Below are 22147 nucleotides of genomic sequence, written 5' to 3'. Positions count from 1 at the left end.
CTGTTGTCAATTTGAGACTTATGAGTGAAGGGGTGGAGTTAACCTGTCAATCAGGTGGGAGCTTGATGACCTCATTTGGAGGTGCTAAGGAGATAAATAACTCCCTGGAGGCGGGACACAGGCAGACTCCCTGGGAGATATTCCTGCTGAGAAGACACATGAAGCTACCCTGATGTAGCCAGAGCACTGGGAGCTGGAAGAGCCCCATGGAGACCCCTGCCAGTGCTGAGATGCTTACAACACCACTGGATCCACAAGACTTCCCACCCACTGGCCTGTGGTCTTCCTGCATTCAGCATCATTGCATGTGTTTTGTGAGTCTGAAGAGGACTTGATAGATTGGTGTTGGACTTATGGACTTGTTAAAGCTCTTTCCTATACACATATGAGTGTCTATTAATTTGTTTCTCTAGTCTACCCAGACTAACACAAACACTTGTGAGAGCCCCTGAACTAGAAGATAGAAACAAAGATGAATGAGACCCGAGTCCTTCAAGGCCCTCACATCTGTTGGAGAACAGACAGCTGGCCCATAGGGAGCCTTTGATGTGAAGGAGGAAGAGCCAGCCTCTCCTGCTGTTGGGGGCAGTCCTGCTCCAGGCCTTGGATTGGGCTAAGGGAAGAGAGGGGTGGGTTTCAGCCCTGGCTCCTTGGCCAGGGGCTCTCTGCAGTGCGGTCTGAGCCTCCTAAACAGCACAAACCAAAAACCAACCTCACTGCCATCAAGCCGTTTCTGACTCATAGTGACCCTGTAGGACAGGGTAGAACTGCCCTATGGGTTTCTAAGACTGTAACTTTTTAGGGGAGTACAAAGTCCTGATTTCCTCCCATACCTAAGTTGTATAATTCAGTGCAATGTACAGAGGAGAGAAGGCCCAACTGCTTGGTGGGTGGAGAGGGAATGTGGATGCAGTCACATGTGAGCTGGGAGAGGAGAGGAGGGCAGCCAGGGGAGCTGGGAGCAGGCTCAAGGCTGAGGGGAGATGTGCACAATCATGGAGAGGGGAAAGAGCATGGTCTACTTGGGACTTTGGACATCACTCTGTAGAAGAGACCTCACCTCAGCGGGGGTCAGGCATTCAAGAAGAGGAGAAAGGGAGAAGACCATCCATTTGATGCCATACCAACACTGGGATAAGCTTGCGCCAAATCCACTCACTCCTCTGGGAGGGATTAGGGAACAATACTGGAAAGTCAAGCCGAGATCAAGGAAGGGGTCCATCTAGATTTCGGAGGAGGCATTTACACTTCTACTGGTGGGTAAATGGGGAGGAGCAAGTTCACATCAGGAAAGGACCCTCTAGAATAATGATATCTAGCCCAAGGGGACAATCAGCCTGGTTCTAGTTCCTGGTTAGACACTTTCGACCTGGTTTCCATCCAGTCCTTGGTGACCCAGGCCATGTGCTATGCTATGAACTACGGTGACTCTTTCCTTTCTGGGAACATGAGCATCCTTCCTAGGCCACACCACAAGGACTCAGTATCAAAACCCTACTGAAGAAACTGGGCTGTTCCCAAAACTTACCTATAGCCCTTGGACTTAGGACGAGAACGTCCTGGTGGGAGAAGAAACAGATGACCACCACCCCAAGGCTGCGGAATCAGTAGTCAGGTGGCTGACTGAAAGGCTAGAGGTTCGAGTCTACCTGGAAGCACCTCCGGAAGATGAGGCAATGGGCAGAGAGGAAAGTGGGGAGGGCAGGAGGAAACAGAAGGAAGAGGAGGCAATTCTACCTTACAAATCTGGCTGAACCAGAGGATGGACACTGGTACAGATAGGAACTGGAAACACAGGGAATCCAGGGCAGATGATCCCTTCAGGACCAGTGGTGAGAGTGGTGATACCGCGAGGGTGGACCGAAGGTGGGGTGGAAAGGGGGAACTGATTACAAGGATCTACATATAACCTCCTCCCTGGGAGACAGACAACAGAAAAGTGGGTGAAGGGAGATATTGGACAGTGTAAGATATGACAAAATAATATTTTATAAATTATCAAGCATTCATGAGGGAGGAAGGAGGGGGAGAGAGGAGAAAAATGAGGAGCTGATGCCAGGGGATTGGGTGGAGAGTAAATGTTTTCAGAATGAAGAGGGCAACAAATGTACAAGTGTGCTTTACACAATTGATGTATGTATGGATTGTGATGAGTTGTATGAGCCCCTAATAAAATGATTAAAAGAAAAAAATGAAGAGGAGGAGGAAGAGAAAAGAGGAGAGAGGGAGGGAGAGAGAGAGAGAGAGAGAGAGAGAGAGAGAGAGAGAGAGAGAGAGAGAGAGAAGAAAGGAAGGGAGAGGGAGGGAGAGGGAGGAGGAAGGGGGAGAGATGGGGGGGGCAGGAGGGAGGACAGAGGCCTGAGGAATTGAACCTGCCCACAACCATCATCAGTGAATGAAAACAGAGAGCAGAGGAAAGGGGAGGGGCATCTCCTCCAGGTTGCTGCCCCTGAGTCTCTATCTGGTGGGCCTCCTGGGGCAATAGCGGCTGAGGTTGGAAATCTGGGTGATCAGAACCTTCTGTCTGGAGGTAGAGGGAGTCCTTTCTACCCTGCCCTGCATTGCCCTCATCTGTTCCTGGCTTAGTCCATTCATTCATTCAACCAGCTCAGTTAGTGAAAATACCTTTTCACACCTGCTTTGGCCAGGCGCTGCTAACTGCTGTTATCTTGTCCCTGAGGGCTTTCTGTACAGGTCCATGGCTTCAGTGACTGGCCCTTGCCCCAGCCCCCCACCTATTACCAGCGAGGCCATTCCTGCTTCTAGCCACTGTCTCTCTAGGACCCAGCGGACCAGCCCCAGAGAGATTCCAAGGCTGTAATCTGCATGGAAGCAGACTGCCACACCTTTTAGTTGGCAGCTAGGAACTTAAGGAGGGGCCACCAGGCCTCCATCACGCCCCCACTCTGCAGTCCCCATTTCCTATGAGACTCTTCTCCCTGGCCAGCCCCAGGCAGCCCATCAGAGCAGCAGGCTACTGAAGCTGGAAAGCTGTGGCCTTTTGATAGGGAAGCTGGCTTCTCTGATTCTTTTTCTTCAAGGGAGTCGGGTGGAATTCGGGCTCCAGGGGAGGGTCATGGGGAGGCCTGAGCTAGTTACTCTGGAGGCGACTCCACTCTTGGTGTGAACTGCGCCCCATAGGGTTTCAATGGTTGATTTGGGGGATGACAGAGAGATCGCCAGACTGGTCTTCTGAAGGGCCTCTGGGTGGATTCGAACCCCTGCCTTTCAGTCAGCAGCCTAGCAGGGTCACCTAGTACAGTCACCGGGAAGCTCCCCACTGAGCTTGGCTGCGGGAGTGGCTGGCTTTGAGGAGCCTCCGTAAGGTCAGAAGCAGGGTTGGCGTCCCAGTAACCATGGGCAGAGTTCCCCACAGAGAGGTTGCTGTAGATGAGTAAGTTTGAGGTGCACAGAGGGGAGCTTTTAGACAGAAGTCACCAAAGAGAAATTACACAGGTTCCCCTCCTCCCAACCCCCCACGGATTCTGAGAAATCAACACAGGAAACCCTTAAGCTTGTGATCATCATTAGCTTGGGACAGCATGCCATTGCTACCCCAGACCACAGGGGACAGAGGCCAGGCCTGGGGGCAGGGGGCATGGGGTGGGGTGTCTGCTTTGGGTTTTAAATCAAATTCAGCAAGAAGACAACACAAAAAACGGAACTGGAATGCTCCCCGCCCCCCTGCTCTTGGGGTGGGGTGTGCTTCATCTTTCCCATCTGGCGGGCTCCTCGGGAAGTGGGCGCACAAGGCCAGGTGCGGGGAAGCGTGGAAGACTCGTGCAGGCACTTGGGTCCGACCCGAGGCTAGGAGCCTTGGTGGCGCAGCGGCTGAGCGCACGACTGCTCACTGATGGGGACGGCTCGGTGGGAGAAATATAAGGCGGTCTGCTTCTGCCAACATGACAGCCGGGGAGCCTGGTGAGGCTCACGTGCCGTGCACCCCCTCCCCATCATGCTGCCCTGCGGCAGAGTCCCCTCAAAGGCAATGGTTTCCAAGTGTCCCCACCCTCCCTCTGTCCTGGGCTGGACTGCGGTGCCTTCTGTGTTGCTGTGATCCTGGGAGCCGTGTCCCGGTATCTCAAGGACCAGCAGGCTGGCTGGCGCGTGGACAGGCTTCAGTGGCACTTAGAGCCTGAGAGCGACAAGGAAGAAAGGCCTGGGGATATCCTTCTGCAAGGGAGGCAGTGAAAACCCTTGGGGCCACAAAGGAGTCTTTTCTGGCAGAGTTCAGGAAGATGAGCTCCCCTGGCGGGGAGGCTCTCAGGACACACAGGTGGCTGCATCCACGCACTCGGAAAGCCCAAGGGCCTGTGAAGGGGACCCCAGACTGGGCGGTGCTTTGTTCTCTGAAACCCATGGTCTCCAGGGGCCGGAACCAACGTGACAGGAACTAACACCCACCACCCTGAAGTCACCACAGGCAACTCCAGTCTGTGGGCAAACACAGTTTTGTCAAACGTGACGGCCCACTCACAAGTCCAGAGTCATCATTGGAAAGAAAATCTACCCTCACCTTCCGATCTTGCTTTCCTTCAGAAACCAAATTCTGTCCCCCACGGGATGGCCCCTGTGAGTTTCTGAGACTGTAACTCTGCAGGAGTAGAACGCCTCATCTTTCTCTTGCAGAAAGCATAGTGTCTGAGGTCTTAAAACCTTGTTTTAAAACAAGCAGCCATCTATGCGAGGTGCCAGCTTCAGCCCACATGGAAGAAGCACTGTGCGACCCAAGGCTTGTAAATAGTACATTCCAAGAGTACAGGAGCGAATTATACTAGAGCTCAGATTCTCAGCACCCGGTTTGCAGAAGGCTATCGATGATGGTGAAAGCCCCCAATCCAGCTGCAAAGTCTCCACGGGGATTAAACCTCCACTGGATTCCCTTGGACTATTGGCCAGGGATGTGAACAGCCTCGCCCTCAGAAAGAGTGCATCGGAAAGTGGATTGGTGCAGATATAGTTCGGTCAAATTTTAACATCTTAGCATTTATTTTCCCCATTGATCCGTCTCTTATTTGTTCCAGTTATTGTTTTCTACGTTCTTTTGGCCTGAGGTTATCCTGTATTTTATTTTCTTATTGTTGTTAGTTAAAATATTTTAAAATCAAATAATTTTAAATGAAATTCAGGATCGTTTATTAGTTTCGTATGGTTATGGTGTTGTCAGGAGAGATCAGTCCTTGGAGAAGGACAACATGTCTGGTAAAGTGGAAGGGCCTCAACAAGAAGGATGGACACAGTGGCTGGACCAAAGGGCTCAAGCTTAAGAACAATTGAGAGGATGGTGCGGGACTCTGCCGAGTTTCCTTCAGTTGTGCAAGGGCTGTGGGTCGGAGCTGAATGGATGGCACCTAACACCAACAGGGCTGGGCGGGGGGCGGTGAGGGGGACGTGGGAGATTTGAGGGGAAATAGGGAGTACAAAAATGAAGAAAACATTCTAAAATAGATTGTGGTGATGACTGTACAACTCTTTTGAATACACCCAAACCAGTGACTTCTATGATATGCAAATTATATGTCAATAAAACTGTTAAAAATTGATGAACTGAAATGTAAATTTTTACCTAATTCACAAAAATTTAGAATAAAAAAAAGTAGAAAGGGGGATGAAAGGCAACTGATGGCCCTCGAGGATGTGAGTGGTAGGCCCCCACCCAACCCCAGCGAGGGGCAGCACTCCACGGCTCCTTCGAAATAAAGGATGGTCTTACCATCATGTTTCCCTAGGTATGTGTCTGGGAGACGTCTCCTGCAAGATAGTAGTGTTAGAGACGCATGCTGGGGGTTTGGGTGGTTCAGTGGTAACATTCTCATCTTCCATCAGGGAGAACACTGCTCAGCAGGTGCACCTTGTCTGTTGCTACCTCCCACCTGTCAGTGTAAGGTTTGTGTGTTGCTAGGAGGCTGGACAGGTTTCAGTAGAACTTCCAGATGAGGACTGGGAAGAAAGGCGTGGTGATCTACAGGTGAAAATCGGCCAATGAAAACCCTTGGGAACACAGCAGTTTAATCTATAACCGACCTCGGGAGTCACAGGACCAGGCAGGTTTTGGGGAGTCACTGGGAGTCGGGGCAACTCGGTACTAGCAAACAACATCCTCACAATAGCTACACATGCGCACAACTCCAGACTTTGTGAGCACCTGACTGAGCATCCGGCACCCAGAGGCACTGAGTAGGTTAGAGTCATGACCGACACACCAAATGAAAGATGAGCGAAGACCTGCTTCATTTCCACTTCCGAGCCTTTGCCTATGTCTCATTTCTTTGTGGACAGACTGACAGATACACAGACAGATAAGTAGATTTTTATACAGGCACAAATCACTCACTGCCATCGAGTCAATGCTGACTCATAATGAACCCTTGTGCATTTCAGAGACTAACTGTTCATGGGAGTAGAAAGCCCAGTCTTTCTCCTGCGTTACTGCTGGTGGTTTCAAACTACCAACCATGCGGATTGCAGCCCAACTCAAAACCACTCCACCACTGGGGTTCCTACATAAACAGATAGGTAGGGGAATGGATGCTAGGTAGGTAGATAAGTGATAGATAGAGGATAGCTATGTAGGTACGTAGATAGAGAAATCAAATGAAACCCCATATGTGAAAGCAAGGATAAAATATTCTTGCTACATCAGTCCAGAAAGATTCCAGTGGGCACTCCTGAGTATGGCTGGATCATTATTGGGGCCAGAATTGTATAGGACATCACCACTGCCTGGTGCCTCACCAGAACCTCAGTCATCCCCCAGCATGTGTCCCACCCTCTAACAACCAAAGAAGTTAAGTCCTGGCTCATCAGGGTCTCCCAGGATGGGTCTCCAGCCTTGGATTTGGTGTCCAGCCTGATTGGCCTGTGCTCTGGGGGGCAGGTTGGTACATTAAAAATATCACTCCTGTCCCCCTTACTCATCTCTCTTACCCACCCCTGCCTGCCAGGGCCCTCCCATGGGAAACTATCACCTACTCTGAGCGCTGTGGGCTTCCACGCATTTGCCAGATACTCCATTGTCTGTGACCTGGAGCTCCGATAACTTTGCCTGTGTGCGCTGTATGTCTCAAGAGCCCTGGAGGTGTAGTGGGTTAAGAATTGGGTTAGCACTGCTAACTTCAAAGTGGCCATTGAAACCCATCAGGCACGCTCCAGGAGAAAGCCAAGGCTGTCTGCCCCTGAAAGATGCAGTCTTCGAAACCCCGAGAAGCAGTTATGCTCCATTCTTTGGGCTCATGAGGAGTCAGAATTGACACGACAGCAGCGGGTTTGGGTGTATTTCTCCAGTTCTCTAAATTCTTTGAGGCGCAGCATGTCAGATACAAAGGGATGCAAAGCAAAGTTGGAGACGACGATTCTGTGAGTTCCCAGAAGGAACAAATGCAAGCAGAATGTCCCTTATCAAGGAGGACACAAAGACCAAGGCTCACTTACTCTGGACACCTCACCAGAACACCAGTCGCTAGGAAAGGACATCACGGCTGGTAAGGTGGAGGGCCGACAAACTCAATGCGCTGGAGTGACACCATGCTGAAGATGGCGCAGAACTGGGCCAGGCTTGGTTCTGTTGTTCTACCGTAAGGTTGCCCCAACCACCACCAACTATCCCTGCGCAGCGTTGACTGAGTCCCCAGTCCTAAGACAGAATTGATAGATCACGGGGATGCACCACTTAGCCGCAACCAGCCCTGGCTGCGACAGGCACTGTCGGGTAGTCCAACTTATCACTCTGACCCCCTGATGAACAACTAGAAAAGGAGTGGCTCTGGTCAACCTAACCGTGAACTCCGACGATACCTCTTAGCGGAGCCTGCAGTCCCACGTGCACCCTGCACCTTTCCAAGGCCACATGGCAGCACCCATTGGTGGTTCTTCCTTTGCTTTCTTCTTAGCGCCCTCAGAGAAGTCTGTGCTGCGGAAAGACCCTGGACTCTTTAGCTTCAAAGGGAAGTTCTGGGGGATGATACCTTAGAAGGCTAACCAGAATCAACGCGTGGAAGCTTGTCATGTGTGCCTCAGCTGCCCCGTCGCAGCCCTGCCACGTGTTGTGTGACAGGGGCGGGTAGAGGTTTGATTATGCAAATAGGATGCTGGCAGGCCCGGCTCCTCTCAGACTTTCACTGAACGTGCTTTTCTTTTAGTTTCTGTTTTAGGGCCCCTGAAAAACACACAGGAAACGTTGCAGCTGACTCGAAGGAAACAACTCAAAATCCCGAGAGACCAAGGCTGCTTGCTGGTCGGATAGAGACAGGTGGGACCCTTGAGACGCTGGCCCGTCCCACTCTTGAAGCCTGGAACGGACCCATTCCCAGGGATCAGTTTTCAGCCCGACAGTGGACCGCACTCCAAGGGGACCGATAATACTAGTGAAGGACACGCACCTCACAACAACCGGCGTTGTGAGGTCAAAGGGGCAGCACCTATGTGAGGACCACTTTCTGAACGGTAGGAAAGGCAGCGAGAGGGAGACTGGAAGGCCAGGGAGGAAGTGGGAGGAGTGACATTGGCTACACGTGCCTGACTTGTTGAATGAAAACGGATCTGCTCTATAGACCTTCACCCAGAAGTTCACAACAAAAACAGTTAAGAAACGCAGGGCTGTGGTCCCACGTGTGTGTTTAGCTCCATTCTCAGGAGGCACACACTGATGTTCTCAATTGTCAAAATCACCCCCTTCAGCGGTTTCTTGCAGGTCATCGAGAACTGGGATTCTGGTCTGTTGGCCTTTTAAAAGAAAAGGTGCCAAACGTAGGGCAAAAGAAAGAGAATTAAAATCCCCTATGAATCGTATCACCCAGAGATCGATTCTGTAGTTACAGCCTGGTGTTCTGGTTGAGGAAGCATGGGAGAGGGAGGGGGAAGGAAGGAAAGTGAACTTTTAGATTTCCTTCTTAAACTTAACAGAATCTAAGACTCTGGATATAACTCCTGTGTACGTGTTCCGGTCTAGTCTGAACTGAGAAGCAGCACTGGGGTCATAGCAGTGGGGGGTGAGGAAGCCTCAAGGACCCAGAGGAATAGAGTGTGTGTCATTGATGCTTTACTGCGCCCCGGTGACTCATCCCCTCCCTGTGGGCCCTCTGTGGGGAGATGGGCCTTTAGATCTCTGCTCCAGCCCCCCTCGTTCTCAACAATATGTTTTTGTTTGTTATGTGTCTGCTGATGCTTATTACCCAGTCCCTATAACTCCGCATGATCACACTGGGGGTGTGTTTCTTCCATGTGCGAACATCTTTTTTAAGAAACCAACTTTTTCTTGTGAACTGAGTGAAGCTTTTCAGAGCAGAGCCATCGTCCCTTCAACAACCCATCCGAATTTGCTTCGCGTCCTCGATGGCCATTAGTTGAAAGGTGCTACCACCTAAATGTACTCTGGAGTCTCTCGTTTCCTTCCCTTCCCTCCCCTTCCCCTCCTGGATCAGTCATATGTGAATGGATAGGATTTTGGGTTGTTGTTGCTCAAGGAGAATTGGGTCCCTGGAAAGAGGTGTTCTGGGCAGAGGAGGCAACCTAGGGGGTGTGGGGGGGAATTTGCAGGAGAGCCCTGGGCCAGCAGTCCTGCTGAGGCCTAGTGGACAAGCTCACACTAGGAGTTTTCTGGGCAGCTTTGTTCTGGTTCGAGTCCCGCTGTGGGAAACAGAGAGATTTCTCCCAAGTTGTCTCCCCCAAATATATCCCAAACTTAGCTGCTTGCTACACGTGGCTGACTATACACTTGGAGGTCAACAGAAGCAGGTCAGGGGTTATTCTCCCTAAGGGTTATCAGCCACCCAGAGCAAGCAGACACCACTGTGTATCCCACAACATGTAGGGCCCACTCCCATCTGATCAGGATAGTAGTAGATTGTTTCCCTGAAGGAGAGCCCAGGGAGGTCACGCCCACCCAAGGGAGTCCAAGGTTAGGCTGCCATCATGAATCTAGGGTCCGCCCTTCTTGTCACATGTATATCTCTAGTCCCGCCCCTTCCCATGTACATACCCCTAGCTCATCCCCTTCCTGTCACACTTGTGCCTATTGTACATCCCCTTCCTATGATGTGTATGGCTATTATACAGTCCCTTCCTGTGATGTGTGGGGTTACCTGTAATCATGCCCCCTAAGTAGATATAAACCTTGGTTAGCAATAAATGGGGGTCTCCACCCCACCTCACCTTGGCCCACGCTGTGCGGGGACCTGGCTGGTAAGATCCTGGCCATCCAGGAGGTGAGCATGCTACCGTGAAATGTGTCTGAATCCATTATTTCAATCTCTCTTCTGTCTCTCATGCTATGATAATCTTTATGTATCTTAACTGTACAATTGTGCTTACTGAACCTGTGATTAGTTGTGGGGGGCTGGCCCTCCCCCCACACCCCGCAGCTGCTCTTTGAGGGAAAGATGTAGCAGTCTGCTTCTGTCAAGACTTATGACAATGGAAATCCTATGGGGCAATTCTGCTCTGTCCTGGAGGGTCCTGTGAGTCAGAATAGACTCCCTGGCAGTGACTTTGGGTTTGGGTTAGGAGGGAGATTACTTGAGATCTTTGGTATGCATGTCTCAGGCACTTATTTTCTCCTGGGCCCACTAAGTTCCTTATAAATAAAGGCAGTAAACACCCTCTCGGATTCCTTCCCTTAGTCATAGGGAAACCGATTATAGAAATATCAACTGCTAAGCATTAGACATTGTGTAACTCACACACATCTCAGTGCTCAAAGTGGTCAGAGCTGCTCTGGTCCTGGGGCTTCCAAGCTGGTAAATCATTACAGGAGCAGACAACCTCACCTTTCTCCCAAGGAGAGACCGGTAGGTCAAACTCCTGAGCTTGAGGTTAGCAGCCAATGCATCATATCTACCATAATACGAGGGCTCCCTAATTCATACATCCTGGTACCCACACACTCTGACACCAAAGCCCACACCCCACTCCTTCTTTCCCCCAAGGAGTGAGAACTAACCAAACCCATTGTCATCTAGTTCACGCCAACATTTAGCCATCCTATAAGCCATATAAACACCCTAACACCAAACTCACTGCTACCGAGCCAATGCCAATCCACAGAGACCCTCTAGCACAGGGCAGAACTGCCCCTGTGGGTCTCCAAGACTGTAACTCGTGAAAGGAGTAGGAAGCCAAGGCTTTGGTTCACTAGGAGCGGCTGGTGGTTTCCAACTGCTGACCTTGTGTGTGGGCTTTGTAAATCTTCACAGGAACGGACAGCCTCATCTTTTTTCTGAGGAGCAGCCGGTCGGTTTGAACCGCCAGCCTTGTGGTTAGCAGCCCAAAGCGTACCTAACAGTGCCACCAGGCCACAGAGTCAGAGTGACCAGCAGAGAAGCCAGAGAGGGCGTGTCTCCCTGCAGTGGCCCCTTGGTTAGGAAATCAGGGGAGGGTAGGAATGTGGGTTCCCAGCCCCAGCTGTGTCCTTTCCAAACAGAACAGGCAACAAGGACCAAAGTCTTAACCTGCCTGCTCCTCCGTTTCATTTGTGTTTGGAGACGCTCCGATGGCCTTTTCCCGAGGGTTTGGAGAAGTTCTGTTTCAGCAGGCAGAGGGTTTTGAAGTTTGTGGGCTGATTCCAAGATCTTTCCAGCTCACTCTGCCATGAGCTTTCTGAAGTGCTCTGGTCTGTATAACCGCGTAAGCACGGTGTGCCTGCACTGAGGGCCTGGTGACTGCCAGCTGCTCTGGTGGCGTGCTGTCCTCAGCCTGGATCCTGGGGCAAGCCCTCCCTTCATGGCTGTTTTGGAAACTAGTAGCTCCTCTCTTGGACCAAAAGTGGAGGTGTGGGATACAAGAAGACTTTTCCCCAGCTTTGTCTCCCCCAAAGATATGCCAAACATGAGAGGCTGTTTGCCAGCACGTGGTGGGAGGTCAGATGCTAAAGAGATATTCTCCCATAAGAAATCTGGTCCATTGTAGGTGGGGTGCACACCCTACTTATAATGGTTTCTATGGAGAGTCAGAGAACAGGTCAAACCTGCTCAGTGACATCCAAAATTAGGCTACCTCCCTGAATCTAGGATCTGCTCATCCTGTCATATGTATACCCCCAATTCCTCTCCTTCCTATTGAATGTATACCCCTAGATTGCCCCCTCCCATTACCAGATTACCTATAGCAGAACCCTTTTCTGTGATGTATGTCTTTACCTGTAATTAGGGCTTGCATATCCCCAAAAGATATATGTCTTGGTTAGTAATAAATCTCTCTCTCTCTCCTGCCCTGTACCACCAAGAGGAGTTGAGGTGAGCATGCTACCATGAAATGTGTCTGACTCCATTATTTCAGTCTCTCTTCCATCTCTCCTTATTCTCTATGACTTTGCTATAATCTTCCGTTATGATTGCTGTACAATTGCACCTGCCGGGCCTGTGATGATCTGTCAGGGGCTGGCTCCCCTGATGGTGGCCATATAAGTATACTGTTTCCCATTCAGCTCAGGAACACTGCAGCCCGACACCTGTTGTGGGAGGTGGGGCCCAGGTCAGGTGGTTCTCTGTGAATTTCTCTCCCGGCAACAGCCAGGGCCATCAGTGAGGTGAACAGCCAGGGGACTTCAAGGCTCGCTCACCAATGGAGCCCAGTGGACTGATGGGAGAGTAAATCTACTAAGCTGCAGGGGACCCACCCCTCACGGCCAAGCCATCTGAGACATGTGGAAGAGTAAACAATGGCGTTTTATTCTTCAGAGCCTGCTCTGATTGCCACAGAGAATTAAGAAAGTGACGTGTTATTAAATATGTCCATTCCGTACCCCATTGTTCCCATGAACCTCAGATGAGTTCCTTGGCTTTCAGGCTGGCCGCCAGGGGGAGCCCCAGAACCTGCTGTGGGTAGGATCCAGCAGGTAGTTTTCTAAAGTGCAGGTGCGCTTCCTTGGGACCAGCTCAGAGTCCGGCTAGAGCCAGGGCAGCGTGCCCTCCTCCAAGCTCCAGGACAGTGGGCGAGGGTCTTCTTATAGAGGAGGAAAGTGCGGGGTCACCCAAAGGCGTTGAAAGTGCAATCACAAGCTCCGCGGGCTGGTCCTGGCATCCTCGCTGAGTCCAGAAGGTGGTCCCCTCACTCACCCCAGCTCCCGAGACCTCCGCTCAGATCTGGGGAGAGAAATCCACACGTGGCAAGATTGACTTTTGTGATGAGAAAAACACACGATGCTAGCAGCTTTCCACTGGGGCCTCGTGCACATCTGGAGCTTATATCGGCGATCCTCTTCATTGCTGATCCCCCCCCCCCACCCCGCCCAAAAAAAGTACATCACCAGGCCTTTCTTCCTAGCCCATCTTAGTCGCAAACCTCTACTGGCAGATAGGGGGTGGGGGGGGTATGGGGGAGGGCATGGAGGTGCCTGGGATCCAAAGCAGGTCTCCCGTGTGGAGGGTGAAGGATTTCCACCTGACTCATCATTGCCTGTTTTTTTGGGTGCGAGGAATCTCCATGGTGATTGAGAGAAACCCCACATAGGACTGCCCTGAGTGGCACCCTCAGGATGGTGGTGGGAGACGAGGAGGGTTCAGGGGGCACGGGGATTCCTTTCCAGTCATCATTTGTGCTCCCAAGGTGCCACGTCTTAGGCGTGAGCAGGAAAACTCTGGAGAAAATGGCTTAGGGCTGTTTCCATAATGATTCCTGTGGATTGCAGGGGGTGTGGGTGTGTGCACGCTATCTACCTTCTGCAGAATTCTGAGGCCAGCAGCTCTGGATATTCTGGGGAGCTGATGTCAATAAAGACTATTTAGCAATGCCCATGCTTTGCATAGAGGCGGTTCAAAGGCACCCGCCGCGTGTTCCTGGTGAAAGAGCTGAAGCTGTCTGCTCCCAGGAAGAGTCACTGCCTCAGAAACCCCCGATTGCGTCACTGTGGGTTTTAGGGTTGGTAGGTTTTGCTTAAGGTGCCGTGGGAGTGGCTTCCATGAAGAGTTACCACCTTGAGAACCCTGTGGGCAGCTCTGTCCTGCGGGCTCAGGTGGCTGTGAGCCACACCCGGGGTACTTCTGCGAGGGCTAAGCAGTAGAAACCCAGGCAGCGGCCTTTGCCCCGACACGCGTGACAGAACAGAACTGTGCTGCAGAGGGTCTTGTTTCGCCTCGGAACCCTTGCTTGAAAGTATCCGCACATCTATATTGTGTGTGTGTGGTTCTTGAGAACACTCATAGCAAAACAGATGCCGCGGTCCAGGGACACGGGTGGCATCTTTGAATCGCACAGTCTCAGCCTCCTTTTCAGACTCGTTCCTCTCCTGTGAACATAAACTCACCACCCGCAAAACTTCCTATTCAATCTTTGGATCCCATATAGGTGGGTCCCTCTTAAAAGAGCATACTGCTCAATTCATAGGGTTCTTGATAGACAAACAAACAAGCAAACAAACTTACTGCCACTGAGTTGGTTCTGACTGCTAGTGACCCTGTAGGGCAGAGTTGAACTTCCCCCTTTGAGTTTCTGAGGCTGTACATTTTACAGGAGCAGAAAGCCTTTCGTCTGTCTCCAGTTGAACAGCGGAAGGATTTGAACTGCTGACCTTGCGATTAGCAGCCTGACTTATCCACGACAGCACATGGCTGTTTGCTTTTCTTTTGGGGCAATAGCTTGCTAGGTCCTTCTTCTAAGGCACCTTGGAGAGGACTTGAACCCTTGTCCTTTTAGTGAGCAGACGAGCAGGTGAACAGTCCTACCCAGGGACTCTCTACTCAGGATTGTAGGCTGTGCGGGGCTGGACCATTGTCCTAGGAGGTACAGGTGACACCATCGTTGCGCTGTGGGATCCTGGGGACCAGCCCTGGCTGAAGTGCCCTTCCACTGCCTTTGGGATTTTGGAGGACCGTGGTTATTTCTTAATTGGAGCCGAGATAGGAGAAGAGGTGAAAAAGCCAAGGAAAGCCACACCTACTCACATCGACGCCTCCGTCCTTTCTTTTTCCAGCAGTAGATCTTTCTGTTACATCTGCAAGAAAATCAAAAAGAAATCCCGGTGACAGAAGGAAGGTTAGTAAGACGAGTGCTCTGTTTATCGAGAACGCACAGTCAACCCCGTACGCAAGGCCAGATGTCTGCTGCCCCTAGGAAGCTCAGGCTGGGCGAGGCACAAGGAAACCTGGGCCCCAGGCAAACAGTGGCCACCTGGTGAAGTGTTGGGCTGATAACCGCCAGGTCAGCAGTTGGAAACCACCCGCTGCTCCTGGAGAGAAAGATGAGGTTTTCTGCTTCTGTAAAGACGGACAGTCTTGGAAACGCACTGGGGCTCTTGTACTCTGACCTCCAGATTTGCCATGGGTCAGAGTTGACTCGGTGCAGCGAGAAAGAGAGAGCCCAACTGTGTAAATAAGGAGCCAGAGGCTGAGGGGCAGCTAATTTGGGTATTCAGCAGGAAACAGTTTCAGAATTATCCCTTTCTCTTCTGCTTTAGGCTGGGCTGCCACTTCCTGCCTGTTCAGGCTTAGAGCACAGCGGTGTGATCCATTAACTCACACTCAGGGGTCAATGACTGATACAAGGCTGGCAGGAAGCTCCCCGTAACCCAAGGGCAGAAGCACGAGGTCACCAAGTGGCCTCCACCAAGTTTCTCATGGGAGAGGCCACATGTCCCCTGCCTTACTGATTGTCTTGCGAGACTTGCCACCTGAACCCGGTCCAGGCCTAATCCCGCGTTTGCAGCATGTATGTGCATGTCAAAGAAGCAGAGGGAGAACAGGTGATTTCAAGTTTCCTAAAGTAAATTCTTTAAGGAAAAAAATGGGGGACGGGGGTGGGGTGGGGCGTAGACCCTTTTCCATTTTTGCACCAGAGAGAATGCACGGTTTTTCCTGTTAGTTGCTGTGTGCCCTTAAAGAAAAGCCATTTCAGAGAGGTCAGATGGTTTGTCCGAGGTCTTTGGTCATAGTCCTTGGCCTAGCCTTCTGGCCCGGTTTCAAGTGCTGCTGCCCACCGTTCCAACAATTGTCACCTCCCCGACAAGAGCTTTGTGTGCAGGACGGGCACACTGTCGTGCACAGACCCGTGCATCCCGCGTCAGGACCCGGCCCTGGGCTCCTGACAAATGGGCCAGAGAAGGCGTGTTTCGCAGGCAGTGCGGGTTTCATTCTGCCGCATTACAAACAGAAACTAGAAAGAAGGATTGGCAAACGCCTTCAAGCCACTCTCTGGCTACGACCAGTCTCTCCCAACCATGTGTGGGGCCCGTGCCAATCCACAAGCTACTACTGAAACTGGGTGTGCGTGGGTGGGGGTAGGGGTGGGGGGGCGAGAGAGTGGGCGTGGTCGGGGAAGGCTGGCCTCCTCCTTTAAAGCCCCACTTCATTCTCCTAAAGTGAACAGGGCAGAACGGCCCCTTTGGGTTTCTGATACTGTAACTTTTATGGGAGCAGCCGGCACCATCTGCCTCCTGAGGGAGCAGGCTGGGGGTTTCAAACTGCTGGCCACAGCCCGGGGCAAAGCCACTAGGTCATAGGGTCGCTGTGAATCATCATCGACTTGATGGCAGTGAGCTGAGTTTTTGGAACATGAGCAGCAACAAAAGACTCCCAGGCTCTGTTCTCAAGCATCTCAGTGATCCTCAGTCCCCAGGCCTGGATCCCTGGTCTTTTCCTAGAGGGAGGGGGAAGTAGGAGGGTAACGGGCAAAGGATAGGACCGCATGTGCAGCCCTTCTGCCACAGCCCTTTGAGGTCAAGGTTTGTAGAAGTGATTCTATTTCCAAGGCAGAGCTTTGTGAACCATGGCCCAGTCACTCTTCCTTTTTAAGCTGAAGCTCCCTCCTCCTCCCACTGTTAGCCTTTTCTGCCCCTCGTTCCTTTCTCTCCCTGCCTACCTTCCCTCTTCCTCCTCCCCTCTCTCTTCCAGCGAGAGCTCTTTGGATTCTAGAGCTGCCTGAGGCTAATGCAGGCAGAGGACACGGCCCCACAGAGTGTGAGGCGATCTCACAGCAGCTGTGAATATAGACCGTATTTTTGTGATTAAATTAGGTGCCTTGGCTGATATTCGGGTCGGCATGTACTCGAGAGTATATGGTAAGTTGTGTTGTTGTTTCCAGGTGCCGAGTGGGTTCTGATTCATAGCCACTCGTGCACAACAGAACAAAACACTGCCCGGTCCCACTCCATCCTCACAGGGGTCGCTACCTCGAGCCCAGTGTCGCAGCCACTGTGTCCATCCATCTTGCTAAGGAGCTTCCTCTTTTTGCCCCTGACCTTCTACTTTTCTAAACATGATGTCCTTCTCCTGATGATGTGTCGGAAGTCGGTGAGACGAAGTCTCACCATCCTCTGCTCTTTGAAGACGCGTCTGCTTTTCTGGCAGCTTCTGGTGTAGTCAATGCACCTCACCAGCATCATCCTTCAAAGGCACTGCATCTTGCCTGGTCTTCCTTATTCCTTGCCATGAGGGGATTGAGACTCGCATGGTCTGGGGCTAAGCCCGCCTCATGCCTCAGGGACATCTCTGCATGTCACCACTCTAAAAAGTTCTTTGGGAACAGATTTGCCCAGTGCAACAGGTCACTTGATCTCTCGATGGCTGCTTGTGTGGGCAGCAAGTGTGGGTCCAAGTTAAATGAAATCCTTAACAACGTCCCCGACCGCTCCAGAGTGTGAACCTTCGTCAGGGGAACCACCTTGGTTGGGAGGCACCGTGAATGAAAGCGACTTACCTTTCCTAGGAGACAGCTTTTGGCAGAGCCTTTTCCTTCGGACTATCGGTAGGGTCAGCAAGAGGAAGGCCACGATGAAGATTGGGATGGAAATGAGGAGCAGTGGACTTGTTGGGTCCTCAGGTGTCCTCTGAGCTAGGTGAAGGAAAAGCATTAGAGTCCCATTACGTGAGGTTGAGAGGTGATCCGACAGGCTGGCCCTGGCAATGAGTTATAACCACATGGTCAACGCCAGGCGTTAAGGCTCTGCACACATCAACTCATTTGCTCTTCTCGGCAGCTCTACTAGGACCCCACTTTTATTGGTGAAAAGAGTGAGGCGCAGAGGTTAGGACACTTCCCCAAAGTTACCCAGTAAGTGACAGCTGAAATTCAACCCAGGTGGTCAATTTCTGGATTTCATATTTTTCACCACTCTGATATTGATACATCTACCATATTCTATCACCTCTCTATGAGGGGGAGCTTCATAAAACCCATGGGAAAATTCCTTATTCAATCCCACTTTTCCATGAATTGCTTAAAGCCCCTTTGTCACTCCTCCTAGCTGTTCACCGTCTTCCTCATGACCATCATTTTTCTTTCCCCCGTTGGACAATCCCTCAGCCTGAAAATATCTTCCCCTCCCCCGACAAGCACACACAATGCTTGGAATCGATCTGATTATTTCTTCCATTTCATGCACAAACAAGATTCTTTAAGAAAAAGAATCATCCTGGGAATGCTCTTATGGCCATCATCCACACAGAACCAGCCTGTTTGCTTGTGTCAGATAATCAAGGTCCTGGCACCAAGGAAAAGGTCAAGTTTAGTAGGGAACACTGGGTAACCATGGCTTAGAAAGAGGCACCAGACTTTCAACTCTGCAAGGGCTGGAGGTGGGGTCATGGGAAGAAGATGGGAGGGACTCAAGGTCAAAGTCTGGGGCTTGTCCTATGGAGCAAATCACCTAGCATAAACATAATACTGGTCCAGGAAAAATCTGGCACCACTTCCCAGAAGGAAGGGGACTGTGAGCAGTGTGTAGGAAGCAGAAAGGGAGCGGCTGAAAGACGCCAAGTCTTCCACAAAGAGGAGTGAGGAATCCATGGGACGATGCGTGACTTTGGTTCCTCTGCCACTGGTGCTTGTGTGGCAAGCAAGGGCATCACCTGGGTCCCTGGCCTGGTTGACAACAGTCCACTGGGACTGGTATGTCACCTGGAACACTGACGTCCGCCCAACCCAGGTCATGATATTGTCAATCGCCTCCAACACATGTGAGAGTTGGACACTGAATAAAGGCAGACCAATGAATTATGGTGCTGGCAAAGAATATTGAAAATACCACGGACCATCAAAAGAACAAACAAATTTGTCTTTAGAACAGCGGTTCTCAATCAGTGGGTCTCGACCCCCCTTTGGAGGTCAAAAGACCTTTTCACAGGGGTCACCTGATTCATAACAGTAGCAAAATTACAGTTAGGAAGTAGCAATGAAAATAATTTTATGGTTGGGGGGAGGTCACTACATGGGGGAGGTGTCAACATGAGGCACCGTATGAAAGGGTCGTGGCCTTTGGAAGGTTGAGAACCACTGCTGTAGAAGAAGTACAGCCACAATGATCCCTAGAAGAGAAGGAGGTGAACCTTTGTCTCACATACTTTGCACATGTTGTCAGACAGACCAGTCCCCGGAGAAGGACTTCATACTTGGTAAAGTAGAAGGGCATTGAAAAGAGGAAGGCCCTGGACAAGATGGACTGACACAGTGGCTGCAACAATGGACTCAAACAATACTTGTGAGTTTGGCACAGGCCCGGGCAGTGTTCCTTTCTGATGCACACAGAGTCGCTATGAATAGGAACTGACTCGGCAGCACCCACAGCTACAACTGCTGGGCACCTTAAGTTCCTGAGCTCAGTTACACACCTCACCAGTCACTCCCGTGGTTGTTGACTCGGGAATCACTCAGAGACTTGGGCCACCCAGCTTCGTTCCCAACTTCCCATGACATCAGGGCCTCGACAGAAATGATTCGCCTGCCCAGAAAAAGCCACAGAGCTCACCAGTGGTGCAAGCACCCATGCACTGCCACCCAGTGGATCCTGACTCGCAGCGACACTGTAGGACAAGGTACACTGTCCCTGTGGGTTTCCAAGACACTTTACGGGAGTAGAAAGCCTCGTCTTTCATCCACAGGTGGTGCAGAAGCGGGGATTTAATGACTTCAAACTCACGCACCTTTGTAGGTTCCTTCTGAGCATGTCAGAAGAGTATCCTTCTAGAGAAACACATTTCAACCCAGAAGAACGAAGTACCAGGCTACACGGAAGCTGTCACCGAGCAAAGGACAGCGGGGTCAGCAGTTTCAGGGAAAGTGCGCACTCCTGGGATGGTGACGATGGAAGCGTCTAGCGCTTTCTATACTCTTTTTCCTTCCTTCCTTCCCCGACCTTGTTTAGTTAGAAAGAGGCTGGGCTAACTTCAGGGTTGGAAGTGGGCAACAGATGGGAGGGAGGCAAGTGGTGAGTGGGCGGGCATCAAGATAACCAGCTGCCTCTGGCAATTAGTTTAGAGAGGAATTTTTTTTAACCGAAGACAATAACTCATAACGAATGTGATGGCTATTTAATCATGTCAGAATCTAGTCTGGGGATTGGAGCCAATCATGATAAGATTTCCTCTGACCTGGGGTGGAGCAGAGGTCTCCTGCACCTTCACTCTCACCTGTCTGTCTCACCTCTGACTTCAGCCCCAGCCCAGGGTTCTCTGAAGACCACCAACAGGCTCCCCAAAGAGCTTCCTGTCCCTGTGAATGTGCTACCTTCCATGGCCAAAGGGATTTGACAGAGAGCCCAATGCACAATCTTAAAAGGAAGAGATTGTACTAGATTATCCGAGGGGCCTGAGCTCATCTTAAAAGCCTTGGAAAGATGGAAGAGGGGGGATAGTCAGAGAAAGGGATAGGATGATAAAGTCAGAGGTCCACGTGATGGCATGGCTTTATTTGCAAATAAAGGATCCCAGGTGTGCATTTCAGGAGCTGGGAAAAGCAAGAAAGTCCCCTAGCATCTCAAGAAGGAACCCATCCCGCCAACCTTGACTGGAGCCCAGGGAAGCCTGCCTTGGATTCCTGACCTCCAGAACAGGCAGCAAATCCGGGTTGTCTTTAGCAACTAGGGCGGTGGTAATTGGTTACAGCAGCCATAGGAAGCTTAAACACCAGGTAATAATAAACAATAAATTGGCTGGTCTCTTAGGATCCGACAGCGATACCAGATGTGGACTGCTTTTTAGATAATGACCTGACTTGGCAAATCTACAGCTGCCACTTCCCCAGAATCATCTGATGTTTTGCTGGTGTATGTATAAATGTCAACAGTACAGCGTCCTTTGGAAAGCAAAAGCAAACCAAATCCAGCACAGACCTTTGAGGACTGGAGCTTTCTGTCAAAGGCCAGTTTTCCTGGAAATACCCTCAGATCAGCTGACTCACTGCTGACTCGTCAGGAAGCCCTCATTCTGTTGAACTCCTGGTTCAACAGACTCCGGGCAGTCACGTGTCCAAGCAGCCTTGGGCTGGCATGTGAGCGAGGAGCCAGGTCTCTGCACAGCAGCTGTCTACCCTGCAACTCTCTGCTCCCAGCCCTGAGGAGCAGACCTCACTGCATGTATCGGGGGTGTCTTTGTTCTCTGCCTCTGGTCAGGTCCAGCCAATGGAAGGCGCCGTATACAGGAGGCCGTGATGACCTCTGTATTGGCCTTGGCCTTTTACTTTCTTCTGAGAAAGCTGAGACCCCCTGGCCCACTGATCCCAAACTCAAACTTGTACTACTCCGATTTCTTTGAAAAAGAAAAAGTAGACTCTCTCTCTCTCTCTCACTCTCTCACTCACTCTCACTCTCTCACTCAATCACTCACTCACTCACTCACTCACAAAAGAAAAAAAAGAAAAGAAAAATTAGCCCCCGGGCACCAAACCTCCCAAAGTCTCCAGATGAAAGTGTAGCACAGTAGCTCTCAACCTGTGGGTCGCGACCCCTTTGGGGCACAAATGACCCTTTCACAGGGGTCTCCTGATTCATCACAGTAGCAAAATGACAGTGATGAAGTAGCAACGAAAGTAATTTGATGGTGGGGGGGGGGGGTCACTGCAGCATGAGGAGCTGCATGGAAGGGTCGCGATGAGGAAGGCTGAGACCCACTGGAGCAGCAGAAGGACCTTACGGTGCTGCTTGATTCCCCATCTGCCAGCCTGCCCTCCTCTGAGCACACGCGTTGCTGTGAGGCTGACGCAGAGCCACCAGCATCTCAATTCCTAACAGGGTGGCCCAAACTTGGCCAGTGGAAACGCTGGGACTCACCACAGAACATTGTCCGATAAAGTGCTCACAGCTGAGCCCATAGGTTAGAAGGCCCCCGAGATACATGCAGACAATGGTGAAGATGGCTCAGCATCAGGCCGTGTTATTTTGCCCCCACTACCGATCAGGCTGAGGCAGCCATGCACCCATAAAGTCGCTGCGAGGTGGAGCTGACTGGTC

At 51.2% G+C, this 22147-nt stretch overlaps 1 long non-coding RNA gene across 1 annotated transcript; it reads right to left on the bottom strand.

Moving 5' to 3' along the window:
• Nucleotides 1–12698: 12698 nt before the first annotated feature.
• LOC142457802 (uncharacterized) lies at nt 12699–17745 on the bottom strand. Its single transcript, XR_012786390.1, has 3 exons — nt 17623–17745; nt 14874–14923; nt 12699–13076 (listed from the first exon to the last, which is right to left on the bottom strand). It is a non-coding gene; the product is annotated as an uncharacterized LOC142457802 (long non-coding RNA).
• Between the last annotated feature and the right edge of the window lie 4402 nt (nt 17746–22147).

The sequence above is a fragment of the Tenrec ecaudatus genome, chromosome 10 (assembly GCF_050624435.1).
Source record: "Tenrec ecaudatus isolate mTenEca1 chromosome 10, mTenEca1.hap1, whole genome shotgun sequence".
NCBI classification, from domain to species: domain Eukaryota; kingdom Metazoa; phylum Chordata; class Mammalia; order Afrosoricida; family Tenrecidae; genus Tenrec; species Tenrec ecaudatus.
The sequence above is the reverse complement of the archived record's forward strand: the minus strand, read 5'-3'. Positions and strand labels throughout refer to the sequence as shown.